The sequence below is a fragment of the Rhinolophus hipposideros genome, assembly GCF_964194185.1.
Source record: "Rhinolophus hipposideros genome assembly, chromosome: 8".
NCBI lineage: Eukaryota > Metazoa > Chordata > Mammalia > Chiroptera > Rhinolophidae > Rhinolophus > Rhinolophus hipposideros.
In genome coordinates, this window is record NC_138054.1 from 74,192,948 (window position 1) to 74,208,404 (window position 15,457).

Sequence of the window (15,457 nt, forward strand, 5' to 3'; positions counted from 1 at the left end):
CACCTTTTACCTCCCTGTTGCGCAATACCCTCTCTCCCAAGAGGCTGGGTTCAGACCAGAGGATTCTAACAGCAGGGAGAATGAAAGAGACTACACCTGAACATCAGCCCATCCCCAGGCCTGAGCCTCAAAGCTGCCCCTGCGGGTGGTGAACACCAAGCTTGGGGATTCCCTTTGCCCTCTCTCTGACCTCCCCGAAGTCCTCCCCTAGCCAAGAGGCATCCTCAGCTGGCCAGCTCCTGGGGGAGAGGAGGGACCAGGACAAACAGGCATCTGTGACTGGGTTACCCCCTGCCAGGAGACTGGGCGGTAAGTCACCAAGGGGATCCCGCCCTGGTGGGAGGAAGGGGTGGAGGATGGGGAAATAATGTCCTGGGGCCTCAACATTGGCACTCACACATGCAGGAGCTGGCCCATGTGCTCCCTGCAGGGACCTGGGACAAAGCTTAGATGGGAAACTGAGGCTCAGAAGATCAGCTGTGTTGAGGTCACATAGCCAGAGCGCAGGCTCCCTCCTTGCCACCACTCTACTCCTTTCCCTCTAGTCACCTTTAATCACCCACTACAGGTCTCAGTACCCTCCTGATTGGGAAGTCCCTCTTCGTATCTAACTTCCATTCACCTTACTGCAAGTCGGGCCTGTTGGGATTGGTAAATGTCATATCCTCAGGGTAGGAGATGAAGGCTGCCTTCAGAAGAGCTGGTACCCAGGGTGCCTACCCTCGTGGATCAGTTTCAGTTGTGTTCTGGTATTGGGGGCTAGTCGAGGGTCATCTGGCCTGTCATTTGCCCCAAATCACCCCCTCTAGGCCACCTGTGGGAGTCTGTGTTGTGTGTGTTTAGGTATGCGTGTGTCTATCTGTGTAGCTGTGTTTGTGGTGTGTTTCTGCTTAAGTATGTCTGCTTGTCTCTCTGTTACCCGTCTGTCCTCTATGTGTCTGTATCTGTCAGGATACTGCCTCTGTGTTGGTAATGGGTTTGTCTGTCTGCCTGTCGTGTATTGTTTCCCTGTATTTGCATGCTTATTGGCTGGTATGTCTGTGTGCATAGCTGTGTGACTGTCCCCATCTGTGTCTGCCTATTTACTAGGTGTCTGTGTATCTGTGGAGGGGAGGTATCTGTGTCTGTTTCTGGGGGTTTGGCTGTCTACCTGTCCTTGCCTATCTGTCTGTCTGTGCATAGGAGGCAGAAACACAAGAGCAGGGGAAGATCGCAATGCCAAGAGCGTGGCTGGGGACGGGGGTGACGGGCGGCGGTGTTCCTGCGCATCACTGAGCTTGGCGCTGAGCCCACCCCAGTCGAATCTCATGACTCACTGGGTTCCTTGGCCAAAGAGGAGAGGAAAAGGGCAGGGTCTGGGAGGGGGGCTGGAACCCCACTTTCCTTTTCCATGGTCTCCTCCTTCCTGGTGACTCATTCTGTTTTATTCTTATCCAAGGGCTGGGACAGAGCAACAGGTGAGGAAACACAGCATCCCTCTGCCTCCTATGAGACAGGTGGCCTGGGATTTAGCAGTGACTCTGTCCTCCCTCACGTGTGACTCTGGGCAGACACTGCCCGTCTCAGCCTTGGTTTCATATCTGTACCCGGATGCTCCCTTGAGGCCCTTTCATGCTCTTTTCTTTCTATAAAGGGAGCTGAAATGAAAAAGGGGCAGTGACATGCCTAAGGTCATACAGCAGAGGAGAGCACAGGCCTCCTCTCTTCTCCTTAGGAGTCCAGCACCCCCCTCACCCCCGAAACAGCTGCTCTGGGTGCTCAGAATGGTCCATTCTCCTCTAGAGGCTGAACAGAGCCTCTTGGGAAGACAAAGACGCATTGTGCTCCATTCATCCTAGGTCTGTGGCCAAGAACCCACTCATTGAAGCCCAGGGGCTCAGATGTTTGGGTCCCAAATGGCACTACCACTCAGGTTGGGGGTCGCTGGTGTCCTACTGTGGTCAGCTGGACATGTGTAGAACTTGGAGCAATGATACCAAGTACTGAGTGTAAGATCCAGGCCAGGCCTAATGTTGTGTGTATTGGGCCATGTCGTGACATGTCAGGCTTTCTGGGGCCTTTTGGATTGCCTTATAAAAAGCACTGCCTGCAGGGCTGTGTGACAGGCAGAATGTTGTGCTACTGCAGCATGCTGGAATTTGTGGTAGATAAAATTCGGGGCCACGTGGAAGTGCTTTGTACAGTGCTGTGGCATGCTTTACTGTCCGATTTTCTCATTCATTCAACAAATATTTATTGAGCGTTTACTATGTGCCAAGCTCTGTGCCAGACGCTCAGTGTTCAGGTTTGAGCCAAACAGACACAGGTCCTGCTATTGTGAAGTCTTCAATCTAATGGGAAGACAGACAAACAAGTAAGCAAAGATACCAATGAGTCATTCCACAGTGTGCAGGGCTATGAAGAGATGCACACGGCATAGGAACGTGGAGTAATGCAGTGGTCAAGGCGGTCTCAGAGAGGAGATGACCTCTGAGCTGAGGCCCGAAGGACGGGAAGGAGGAACCATTCCTAGAGCCCAGGGGAGCGAGGACCAGGAAGCCAGGTCAGCATGAGCGACAACAGCCCTGAGGCCTGGCACAGGTTAGTCTGTTTGAGAAACGGAATAAAACCCAGCATGGCCACACTACAGTGAGCGAGGGGGACAGAGGAGCAAGATACGGCTGAGCAGTGGGTTGGGGCCCCTCATGCAGGACCCTCAGGCTAAAGGAAGGAGCTTGAATTATCTTCTGACTGCTGAGAGATTTCAACGTGGGAGTGAAATCATGTAATTCATAAGTGCACACGCCCATTCTGGCTGCTCTGTAGACTACAAGGTACAAATGAATTCAGAGAGGCCAGGGAGGAGGCACTGGGGTAACCCAGGCTAAAGACACTGAGCCTTGATCGAGGCTGGTGGCCATAGAAATCAAGAGAAGCGGGCCTATTCAAGAGCTCTTCTGAAGGTGGGATTGATGGGACTCGTTGAAGGATCAGATGTGGTGGGTGAGAGAGGAGACGTTGAGGCTGACTTCTGGGTGTCTAGCCTGTTGGGTTGAAGGTGATGCAAATTGTCAGATCCTCCTATTGAGAGGCTGAGACTGCTCCCCTTCCCAGAATCTGGGCAGCCTGGGGGTCTGCTTGGAGGGGAGTACCATGTGACCTATTCTGGTTTCCAGCTCAGACTGGAAAAGAGGGAGGAGGACTGGACGTAGGGAGGCTCCCATACTAGAAGGTGGGCAAGGAGGGGGAATGGTACAGTAGGATGAGCTGGGAGGAAGGAGGAAAGCCAGGTGAGAGAGCTGGCAGAAACCAGTAGAAGAGAGTGTTTCAAAAAGAAGGGAGAGCTGACCTGGGTAGCGTGCTGCTCAAAGGTCCAGTAAGCTGAGACAAAAGTGTCCACTAGATTTGGCAACAAGGACACTTGGGTGACCTTGATGAGAGCGTTCTTGGTGGAAGAGTGAGTATGGGAGCTGGGCTGGACAGCCAATGGGAGCCAATTAATTGGAGAGAACAACCATAGGCCACTTTTTAGAAAGCCTCAGTGCAAAGGGAAGCAGAGAAATGGGGCATTGGCTGGAAGGGAATAGAGGGATCAAGGGAGGATTTGGGCTAAATATGGAGGATACAAAACTGCGTCTCCATGCTGATGGCAATGACTTGTGGGAGGGGAGGAATTGATGCTATAGAGAGAGAAGGAATTACCCCAGAGCAAAGTCCCTGGTAAAGTGAAAATGGAAGGGATCCAGAACATAGGAAGACAGAGCTGGCCTTTGACAGACGCAAGGACCATCTGAGAGACAGAGAAGAAAAGAAGATGGGTTTGTAGAATGACCCACGCAAAGATGAAGCAGCCTCTCGGATGGTTTCTATTTTTTTCCAAAGGAGTGAGAGCAAGTTACAGCCAAAGTGAGATGGGAAAAGAGGAGAGGATGGAGGATGGAGGATTAGGTGTGAAATCCTTATCACAATCAAAGCCACCAGAGAAACAGAGTAGGATTTCTGGCAGTGTGGAGCGACCACTTGAAGTTACTGAATTTGCAATGATCTGCCAGTCTGACATCCGCAGCATGTGCCAAGCGTGGGCCTTTCCCCAGGTAATCCAATTATCTCCATTTACAGATGAGGAAGTCAAGACTCAGAAAGACTTTCTGGCTTGCCCAAGGTCACACAACTGTTAGGGGCAGAACAGGACCGGAGCCCAAGCTCTCCTGGACACATGCCTCTGTAGAGGCTGAAATTGTCAGGACTAACGCGACTCTCACACCCACCAGTGTTTGTGCTCTTCAGTTGTTTTTAAACTGGGAAAATGTAGTAAAGAGAAACACATTTCCCTTTTCTGTTATATTTGTGTGTTATTGGTGCTTGGGGGACAGTTGAGCACAAAGGGCCCCTAAGTGCTGCTTCCTGGCAAAGTATTTGCTGAGTAATGACACTATTTCTCAATTTCCATCTCTATCTCAATTGTTCGCTTCTTCAACCCTGGTCCAGGAGCACTGGGATAGTTGGGGTTAATGGCTCCCCCTCATCTCGTAATTATCCGCCCTCCTTCAATTCACTTTCACTAAAGAAAGCGCCCTCAGGAGTAGTAAACTCAGTGTTATCACCAGCAAACATCTTAGAAAGCTGGTACCATCTTGGAGTGCCTGTTTACACACACATTTCCTCACTTGACGTTTCCTGGAAGTCCTGATCTTCCCAGCAGGAATATTAATAAACGGGTTCTTGAAAAGTACAAGAGGCTTTTCCATGGCTACAAGCACATTGCACATTGTACCTTTTAATCCTTAAGCAGAAAGTGTTATGACCCCAATCGTTGGGTGAATACCGATCCGACAGAAAGAATCACTTTTAAAGAGTTGCTCCTCAGGGGCAGATACTGTGATGTGACCTTAGGGTTGTAAGAGGTTGAGTCATCAGAAAAAAAAAAAATGTTTCTGTCCCAATTCCTGGAACCTGTGAATGTTCCCTTATTTGGCAAGTGTCCTTGCAGATATAATTAAGTTAAGGATCTCTGGGTGGTCCCAGATCCACAGACAAGTGTCCTTATAAGACATATACAGGGGACATGGACAGAAGAGGAGGCAATGTGACCATGGTTGTAGAGATTGGGGTGACGCAGCCACAACCTAAGGAATATGTGGAGCCACCAGAAACTGGAGGAGGCAAGAAACAGATTCTCCCCTAGAGCCGCCAGAGGGAAAATGGCCCCATTGAAACCTTGATTTTGAACTTCTAGCCTCCAGAACAGTGAGAAAATAAATTTCTATTGTTTTCAGCAGCCATGTTTGTGGCAGTTTGTTACAGCAGCCCTAGGAAACTAATACAGTGGTCTTTCATTTCAAGGATGAACAGGCCTGAACTCTGTGTCTCAACTGGAATGGGCCAAGTTCAAGGTGCTATGCAGACTGAGCCAGCGCAAAGCAGCTTCCATTGGCAAAGGCAGAACAACCTGGCTCAGAAAAATCTACTCCTCTTGAAGTGGTTCAAAGCACTCATCTCCAGTGATAAGGGCATAATATCAAGGTGAAGAGCACAGGCCCAGTGGCCAGATGGTGTAGGTTCCAATCCGGACTCCACCTCTCAGTAACTGTGAAACCTGGGGCCAGTTTGTTAAGCACTCTGTACCTCAGTTTATCCATGGGTAAAATGGGGACACTCTAATAACAGTCCCGACCTGTGGGGTAGTTGTGAGGATTATATGACAATATATGGAAAGCACTTGGAATGAACAATGCTGACATATCACAAGTACAAGGTAAGTGTCTGCTATCATGAAACTGACCCAAAACAGCCAGAAAAGAGCTCAGGATAGTGAAGTAGAAGTGAAAGTGCTGAAACTGACATAAAATGAGTCAGACCCGTTAAAACTACCTGAAATGAATGTAAACCCACTCAAATCTCTTGGGTCAACCAGATTAAATCAGTCAAAAGCTTAGAACAGGTCTGGAGTCTGCACACATGAGCGGTCTCTCCAGTCTCTGCACATCCACTTGGACAGTAACAAATAGCCCCACACAGCTTCCCGGAGTGCCATGGAAGTCAGTCCACACCTAAGACAGACCAAGACATATTTCCCTGTTGGCAACACAATCCATATCTGCTAAAAAGAATTATGTCAGGTCAAGGCTCAATACCAGGAACCATCCTTACACTAAGTGCACAAGGGACTCGATATCATGCTTCAGGGTTCTGAGGAATGTCATGAAATCCAGAGGCAAGAAGGGCATTCGGAGTCCATGGGGACCTAGAAGATTGTCAGACCCCAAAGCCACTCTCACTTGCCCAGGGAGTAGAAATAACTCCTCCGAGGCCAGTAGCTCCTTGAGCAGCAGGATGAGGCGAGGGAGACCCTTGAGGTGTTGGGAGCTTCAGGCAAGTGACCAAAAGTTAGAGGCTGTCGTGGGGCAGCTCTGTCCAGTGGTCACAAGGGCCCCAACTCATGGGAAGTTCCCAGCCCCTCCTGGCGCCACTCCTCCCCTAAGGGTGCTCTCTCCAGGGGACACTGGTAATACATTTGTGTCCATCTGTGTCTCCTGCTGGTGGAGACAGATGATGGGGAGGGCCTGGGGAAGACACCTGAATGGGGCTCAGAGCCTGCAGGGGAGCTGGCTCCTCTAAACTCAAGGCTGAGTGGGCAGCAGTCCTTCTATAGTAACAATCAGAAGTTGGGAAGATAAGGAGAGTCCCAGAGGAGAGTCTCCCCCGTGTCACCATATTGTTCCTTGGACACAGATGTTTTTGGGCTGAGGGGGCATGGAGGTTAAGGGCCTGGGTGGGAGTCAGTACCAGTCGTGGCTCTGCCTCTGCCATATGGTGTGACTCTGAACAAGTCAAGTTGCCACTCTGTCTGGGCCTCAATAACCCATGTCTGACATGGGAGAGAGCCCTCCCTAGTCACCAAGCGTTCTAGAAACTCAGATAAATCAGATAGAGCTCATGCAGTCCAGCTCTCTCATTTGCAATGGAAGAAACAGAGACTTAGAGAGAGGGAGGAATTGGGCCATAGGCACACAGCTAGTGAGGACGAGATAAAGGGAATGATCATTTCTTGTCCATAGACTGTGTGGTTAATAAACTCCCTCTGAGTGGAATGGTCTTTTCTGTATCCCAGCCAGCACAGATGCCATGAGCATATGCCACAGGCTGGGCACCTTCTATGGGCTGGCCACTTGACATGAATTATCTCATTTAATCCCCCACCCACCCTCTGAGCTTTTATCTCCATTTCACAGATGGAAAAACTGAGTCCCAGAGAGATGACTCTCTCAGACACAGCTATTTGAATCCTTGTCTGTAGTTACCCTAGGGCAGAAAGGAGAATGAGGAGGGAATACCAAAGGTCAAGAGTTCCATGGAGGACGTGCCCAGAATCAACTTGTTGGGACAAAGCCAAGGAATGGACTCAGGCCCAGAAAGAAACTGGGAGGACAGTGTCCCACTTATTTATTTTAAAACAATTACTTCCATTTTATTTTTATCATTAATTAATTAATACATTCTCATGGTTCAAAAATCTATATGAAAAGCATAGAGGAAACAGTCTCACCATGGCCCAGGTGCCTCATTTGCTCTATTCTGACTTCTTGAACCTCCCCACTACAGGTCACCACTTCTTATTATTGTCTCAGGTATTCTTTCAGTTTCTTTATGCAAGTACAAAAATGAATATATGTTCATAATGCCCTTTTCACAAACTACATACACAGTGCTTCCCTTCTTCCACTAGTCATACATCTTAGAGATCTTCACCAGCAAATAGAGCTTCCTCCTTTCATATCACTGCATGATTTCTATTGTAGAGATTGAAATAATTTATTTAACCAATTCCCTATTGATGGACATTTGAGTTGTTTCTAGATTTTCTTTTCTTTCTCTCTTTTTTTTTTTTTTTTGGTATCACAGCAATGCTGCAATAATCACATACAGACATTGATTCATATGCAAGTATATTTGCAGAATAAATTCCCCAGAGTGGATTGTTAGGATGCAGGTATGGTATCAGTTTGCTATTGCCACATAAACAAATTACCACAAACTCAGCAGCTGAAAACAGCAGCCATGTATTAGCTGACAGTCTGTTGGGCAGAAGTCCAGCCTGGTGTGGCTGGGTTCTCTGCTGAGGGTGAAATCAAGATGCTGGCAGGGCTTGGTTCTCATTTGGAGTATCTGGGGAAAATCAATCTCCAAGCTCATCCCTGTCATTGTCTGAGTTTGGTTCCTAGTGTTTGTAGAACTGAGTTCTGTAGTTTTGTTTGTTTTTTAATTGGGGAATGTTGGGGAACAATGTGTTTCTCCAGGGCCCATCAACTCCAAGTTAAGTTGTCCTTCAATCTAGTTGTGGAGGGCACAGCTCAGCTCCACGTAGCTGTTTTCAATCTTTAGTTGCAGGAGGAGCAGCCCATCATCCCATGCGGGAATGGGATGACTGGCAACCCTGTTGTTAAGAGCTTGTGCTCTAACCCATTGAGCCATCTGGCTGCCCCTCCCGAAGCTCAGCGGCAGCTGTTTGTCTTCAATCTAGTTGTGGAGGGTGCAGCTCACTGGCCCATGTGGGAATTGAACCAGCAATCCAGTTGTTAAGAGCTCGCACTCTAACCAACTGAGCCATCCGGGCACCCCAAGTTCTATAGGTTTTGGCTGGCTATTAGCTGGAGGCCTCCTCAGTTCTTAGATGATACCTACATTCTTTGCCATGTGTCTTCTCCCAAATGGGACCATAAATTCTGATGCTTCAAATCTCTGACGTCTCCTGAAACCAGCCAAAGAAATCCTCTGCTTTTCAAGGCCTTACCTGATCAGGTCCAGCCCATGCAGGGTCTTCTCTCTACCTTACAATCAAGTGATTTAGGACCTTACTTACATCTGCAAATTCTCTTTTGCCATATAGGGGACATAATCACTGAGCTCATATTTTCATCATATTCACAGATTCCAGTCACATACAAGGGATTACCCAAAAGTGAAAGCCAATGAGGGTCACTCTAGAATTCTGCCTAACAGGTGCATTTATAACTTTGATAGATATTGCCATCTTGTCCCCCACAGGGGCTGTGCTGAAGAATTTCCCCTCCCCCAGCAGTGATGCGCATGCCTGTTTTTCCACAGTGTCACCTAAAGAATGTTATCAAACTTGGATTTCTGCCAATCTGATAAGTGAAAAATGGAATCTCAATGTATTTTAAGTTTGTGGCTATATTCTTATGCATAAGGCTGAGGATTTCTTCAAAAATTTAGAAGCCATTTATAGTTCTTTTTTGTTAGTGCTTCTGGTTTTGAGTCATAGAAAGGTCTTTCTAATTCCAAAGTTAATCAGAACCCCTCCTGTGTTTTCTTCTGGTGCTTTTATGGTTTCATTTTATATACTGGTTCTTAGCCCTGGAAGCTTCTCTTGTCATTTCCTCAGCAGCAAGTGCAAAGGTGGACCCAAATGCCTTGGGGTTTGGGGTAAAGAAGGGAGCTGCCATGGTGGAGCCCTCTAGGTGCTGCTGGGCTCTGACTTCCTTCAGCTCTGCCAGAAATCCCAGCCAGCAGACCTCCCCACTTCCCTTCCTCCAGCACTCATTGTATCCTGGGCTGGCACAGATTGCCCAGAATTGAAGACACCCTGCCCTGCCTGAGGAGCTTCCAGTCTGGAGCATGAGACAATCACATGGCTAGACGGAACTCGAGATACAGAACCAGGGCTAAGGGTAGAGGGAAAGGAGATGGGAATTCTGACGGGAGGCTCCAGGGAGGAGGTGGCTTCTGAGCTGAGCCTTAAGAATGAGAGAAAATATAATGGCAATGATGGGGAAAAGAGATCAGCAGGAGCAAAGACAGGAAGGTGGGACAATAAGCCAGAAGTTCAGGGAGGAGAGGTTTTAGTGGACCATGAGGTCCTCAAGGGTGGGGATAGAGTATGATTTCTCTCTGTGCATCTGCCCGAATTTGACAAATGAAATGAAGCAGAAGAGACATGGGACTTTTTAAAAAAACAAAAACAAAACACATGACATTTATTGCATCTTTAAAATATCACAAATAAGTCTGAGGAATCACTCGACATCTTGGTGTTTCTCTGGCTGGACAACTTAGATCAAATTCATCAGCCTGCTGAACTGTTCCTTTTTCAGAAACATAGATGCCATCCAAAAATTTTCTGATATCCTTGTTTTTAACTGTTGTGGCTTGTTGAATCAAAGTAGCTGAATTTGATACAAGTTCAATATCATTTCCTTCAAGAATGAACTCATCTTTCTGGGCTTAAAATACTGAACAAGCAACACCTGACCTCATCCGAACCCTGTGGATGTATTTTTCACCCAAGACATTTCGGATTTCAACAGGAGAACCATTCTCCTGAATAACGACTTTGATGGGGAAGTGAGCACACACAGACTTCATCTTGTAACTGGACGCCCAATGTAACCCTTGATCGTGTTCTGTACGTGACTACATAGTGCGGACAATAGCCAGCTCCTTCCTATCTCCCCACCATTTGTCCACCCAGAGACTCCTTCTTTCCAAGGAGACTGAGTTCTACATGGATGTGATTGAAGTCCCTCCGCAGGGTGCCTCTGGGACCCTCCCCAATAACTGCGGTCCCTTCAGAGTGATGGAATGTCCACAGTCTGATTGTTGAGAATGGTCTTCATCCTCGCAGTGGATGCAATAAAAATAAAAAAAGCGAGACATGGGGCTTTGATCCAACGCTAAATGATTTTCCCTTTACTCTTGACAGCGAGAAGCAAGAAGCCCCTGGCTGTGCTCGCATCTCAGAACCTGGGCGAGCTCTGCACACCACTGCCCCCTTGGGGCTGATCTGGGAATTCTCCATGACTTAGACCTCAAGTCTAAGCAGAGCAAGTCCAAGGGAGGAGGCTGAGTGTGGCTCAGAGGATTGAAAAACTATGAAACCCTGCTCTGAGAATGTCTGAGTCCAGTGGGTCCTCAGAGACCATCTGGTCTGACCTTTTCATGACACATGGAGAAACCAAGTCTCAAAAGGGGGTGTGGAGAAGAGAGCACTAGACTTGATGTAAGAATCCTTAGTTTACAGCCTGGCTCCATGTCTTACTGGTTGTAAGACTTTGGGAAAGTGGCCTCAACTCCCTGACCCACAGTTCCATCTCTGTAAAATGGAGTCTGGGATCTAGCAACCTTCTCTTTTCTGGTAATGTCAGGCTAACTCACTCAGATCAGTTCTCCCACTGAAAACGAAAAACGCTGGTATAGTGGTCTAACCACTGTAGAACTGTAAGAACTTTGTTCTGGTAAGGTGTTATTACCAGAACAAAACTGAAGGGAAAACAGAAACTTAGACAGATAAACCAAGTAGGAAAGCCACTTTTACTCTGAGGGCATTTCCTGATTCTGGCTGATGTGAACTGTTGTTTTGCTGACTCCCCTGGACAAGGGGCACAAATAAAGGTTAAAGCACATGGTGAAGGATTGTACAGAAAACCCTCTCCCACAATAAGGTGGGATCCCAAAGAGCCACACTCGCAGAAGTAAACCAGCCTTAGCCCTTGTATGGACTAAGTATCGGCTGGATGACCTGTAACCTCAAGCCTGGAACTTGGATTGAAGTGACCCCAGATTATTTGTGCCTCCTGGAAAAAACAAATGAAAATCTCCTTTGAAGGGAGGTACCTTCAGCCTAGGCTCCAAATTAATCACACAAATAAATTTTCAGAAAATTAGGAACATAAGATGCCATGGCAAGAACCAGAAGAAATAAGAGACAACAAAAATATCCATAAAGAACCCAGACACTGGAATTATTTTACACAGAATATAAACAATTAGGTTTAAATAAATGAAAGTCTAGCTTGAAAATATTTGCATGGAATGGGGAGACTAAAAAGTGACAATAAATTTGAAAAGAGCCACATTGAACTTCTATAAATGAATAATACAATAACCCAAATTAAGAAGTCAATGTCATATTTAAAGCAGATTGGACATAGCTGAAAAGAAAATTGGTGAACTGGAAGCAAGGTCAGAAAAAAAAATCTGGAATGAGCATAGTGAGGAGACATAAAGATTAAAAACTAATACAGAAGAAATGGTAAAAGATATGGAGAACAAATGAAAAAAAAAAATCTAACATGTATTTAATTGGAAACCCAGAAGGAGTAAAGAGAGAGAATGAGGCAGAGGTAATATGTGAAGACTCAGTGGCTGAAAATTTCCCAGAACTGATGAAATATATTAATTTACAGATTCAGAAGCCTAACAAATACTAAGCAAAACACATTTAAAAATTTACACCTAGAAAAGCTATATATTGTATGATTCCAACTATATGACACTCTGCAAAAGCAAAACCATGAAGACAATAAAAAGATCAGTTGTTGCCAGGAGTTTGGTGGGAGAGAGGATGAATAAATGGAGCACGGGAAATTTTTAAGGCAGCAAAATTATTTTGTATGATCCCATAGGGGTGTATACATGTTATTATACATTTGTCAAAACCCATAGAATGTATAATACAAATAACACTAATGTAAACTATGGACTTTGGTTGATAATGATGTGTCAGTATTGGTTCATTGATTGTCACAAGGGCACTACACCCATGGGGAATGTTGATGGTGGGGGAGGATATGTGTGTGCGGGGGAAGGGACATGGGAAACTCCCAGTACTTCTCATTTAATTTTGCTGTGAACTTTAAAAAACGATGTCTATTAATTAAACATTTTTTTACAACTAGACACATTATGGCGAAACAGAAGAATACCAAAGACAAAGATAAAATCTTAAAAGCTGTTGGGGCAAAATAAAAGGTTATCTTCAAAGGACCAAGATAGACTGAGAGTTGACTTCTCAAGAGCAACAGTGGAAAACAGAAGACAGCAGAAGGTTATCTTCAATATGCTAAAAGAAAATTTTCTGTTGGCCTAGAATTCTATAACCCAGTGAAAAATCCTTTGAAAACAAGAACAAAATACATTTTCAGACAAACGAAAACTGAGAGTATGCCACCAGCAGATTTCAGGTAGAAAGAAAAAGAGCACAGATAAAAGGTAAAAAAGGCTAGAAAGAATGAAGAACAATGAAATGACAAATGTGCAGGCAATCCAAATGAACCATGACTGTATAAAATAATAATAATGTCTTGTGGTATTTAAAACAGAAAATAATATATATTAAAAATACATGACAAAAATGATACATGAGTCAGAGGTGAGAAAATGGAATTAAGATATTGTAAGGCTTTTGTATTATTTTGGGTAAATGTATTGAGTAATTCCAGACTTGAACAAGTTAAGTATGCAGATTATAACCTCTAGGATAACCAATAATTATTACAAATAAGTTAAGGGAAGTGGAAGTCTCCTCTGGGCAAGATCCGCTAACCAAAGTGGACTTTAAGGCAAAAAGTGCGACTAAGAATAGAGAGAACCACAGTATATAAGAAACAAATCAAGTCATCAGGAGGATATATCAATTTATATACACTTATAAATCAATAAGAAAAAGACAATCTAATCAAATAATGGGTAACAGACACTTCACAAAATTGACGAATAAGTATATGAAAAAGTGCTCAACCTTACTAATAATCAAAGAAATGCAAGCCCACAGTAAGATGCCATTACACAATCATCATATTGAGATAATTTATAATTCAAACAATATCATGTATTGGAGATTACCAGACAGAAAAGAATCAGGAAAGCATGACTGGTAATCAAGAGGGGAAAAAAGACAATAGTATCAGAATCACAATTATCCAGAATCACAATATAATATATTTCAATTATATTGAAATTAGCAGACAAGAACTTTAAAGTAACTGATAATATGTTAAAGAACATAGAAGAAAAAATTGATAAAATGAATTTAAAAATAGAGATTGTCTATTTTTAATAGAAGTAGAATACACTTTTAAAAAAATATTCTAGAACTGAGAAATACAACACTTGAAATTAAGAATTTATTGGATGTGTTTAACACAAGACCGGGTATAACAGAATGACAAAAGACAAGATTAGAAAACTTGAAGACAGTTGAATGGAAAATATCCAAGGGAGCACTTGAGATCTTGCTCCTTGGCATATGTTGTCAGTTTGGCTCAAATAAACTCGTTAAAAAAAAATAAAAAGCAGGAACAGAGCATAAAAGATATGTGGGACATAGTCAGAAGGTCTAACATTTGTGTATTTGAAATCCCAGATGGGAAAGAAAGAGAATTGGAGCAGAAGCAATATCTGAAGTGATATGGCTTATAATTTTCCAAAACTGTTGGAAGATAGCGACCCACAAATTCAAGAAGCTGAGTGAAACCCAAGCAGGATAGAAACAAAGAAAACAACACCTCGACATATCATTGTCAACGGCTGAAAACTGAGGAAAAAGAAAAACTTAAAAGCAGCTAGATAAAAGAAGACACATTATCTGTAAAGCAATAACAAGACTGATGCCCACATTTCAACAGAAACGATGAATCCAGAGACAATTAATGACATTTTTAAAGTTCAAGGGGAAAAAACCCTACTAGTCTAGAATTCTATACCAAGGGGGGAAATCCTTCAAGAAATAAAGTGAAACAAAGACATTTTTGTATAAAGAAAGAAAAGGCTGAGAAAATGCATTGGTGGCAAACCCATACTACAAGAAATAATAAAGGAAATTCTTTAGGCTGGGGTAAAATGATCCCAGATGAAAGCACAGACCTTCAGGAAGTAATAAAGGATATTCGAAAGGACAACTATGTGGGCAAACATAAAATACCTGACTAATAAAACAATACTAGGAATGTCTTGTAGGGTTTATAACATATGGAAATAAAACATACAATAATAGCACAAAAGGTGGAAGGGAGTAAATGGAGTTGAACTGTTGTAAGATTCTTGCCATGTTAAAACAATGGTAAACATATAAATTTAATGCTACAATAAATTTCAGTCTGTAATACTGTGATATGGACTGAATGTTTATATTCCCCTGCTGCAATTCATATGTTGAAACTCTAATCTCCAATGTGATGATAGCTAGAGATGGGGCCTTTGGAAAGTAATTAGGTTCTGAGGGTGGAGTCCTTGCGATAAGATTAGTGCCCTTACAAGAAGAGATACACGAGAGCTTGCTTCCTGTCTCTGTCATGTGAGGACACAGCAAGAAGACAGCTGCCTGCAAACCAGGAAGAGGGGTTTCACCAGAACCCAGTCATACTGGTGCTCTGATCTTGGACTTTCCAGTTCCCTGAATTGTGAGAAGTAAGTTTCTGTTGTTTAAGCCACCCGATTTATGGTATTTTGTTACAGCAGCCTGAATCCTCTAAGACATATAGTCAAAGATCAAAGATGTATATTTAAGTCTGTAGAGTAATCACTGAAAGAATTTTGCAAAAGTGTGTAACTAGAAACTAATAGAGGAAAAAAATAGAATAATAAAAACTACTTGATTATTCAAAAGAGGAAAATAATGGAGGAATGAATGAACAAAGAACAGATGAGACAGAAAAACAAATGGTAGACCTCCATTCAACTA

At 44.2% G+C, this 15,457-nt stretch overlaps 1 pseudogene across 1 annotated transcript; it reads right to left on the reverse strand.

The window, feature by feature from the left end:
• Positions 1–9,993: 9,993 nt before the first annotated feature.
• On the reverse strand, positions 9,994–10,622 carry LOC308501539 (large ribosomal subunit protein uL6-like; annotated as a pseudogene). The gene has a single exon. The product of its transcript is annotated as a large ribosomal subunit protein uL6-like (transcript).
• Between the last annotated feature and the right edge of the window lie 4,835 nt (positions 10,623–15,457).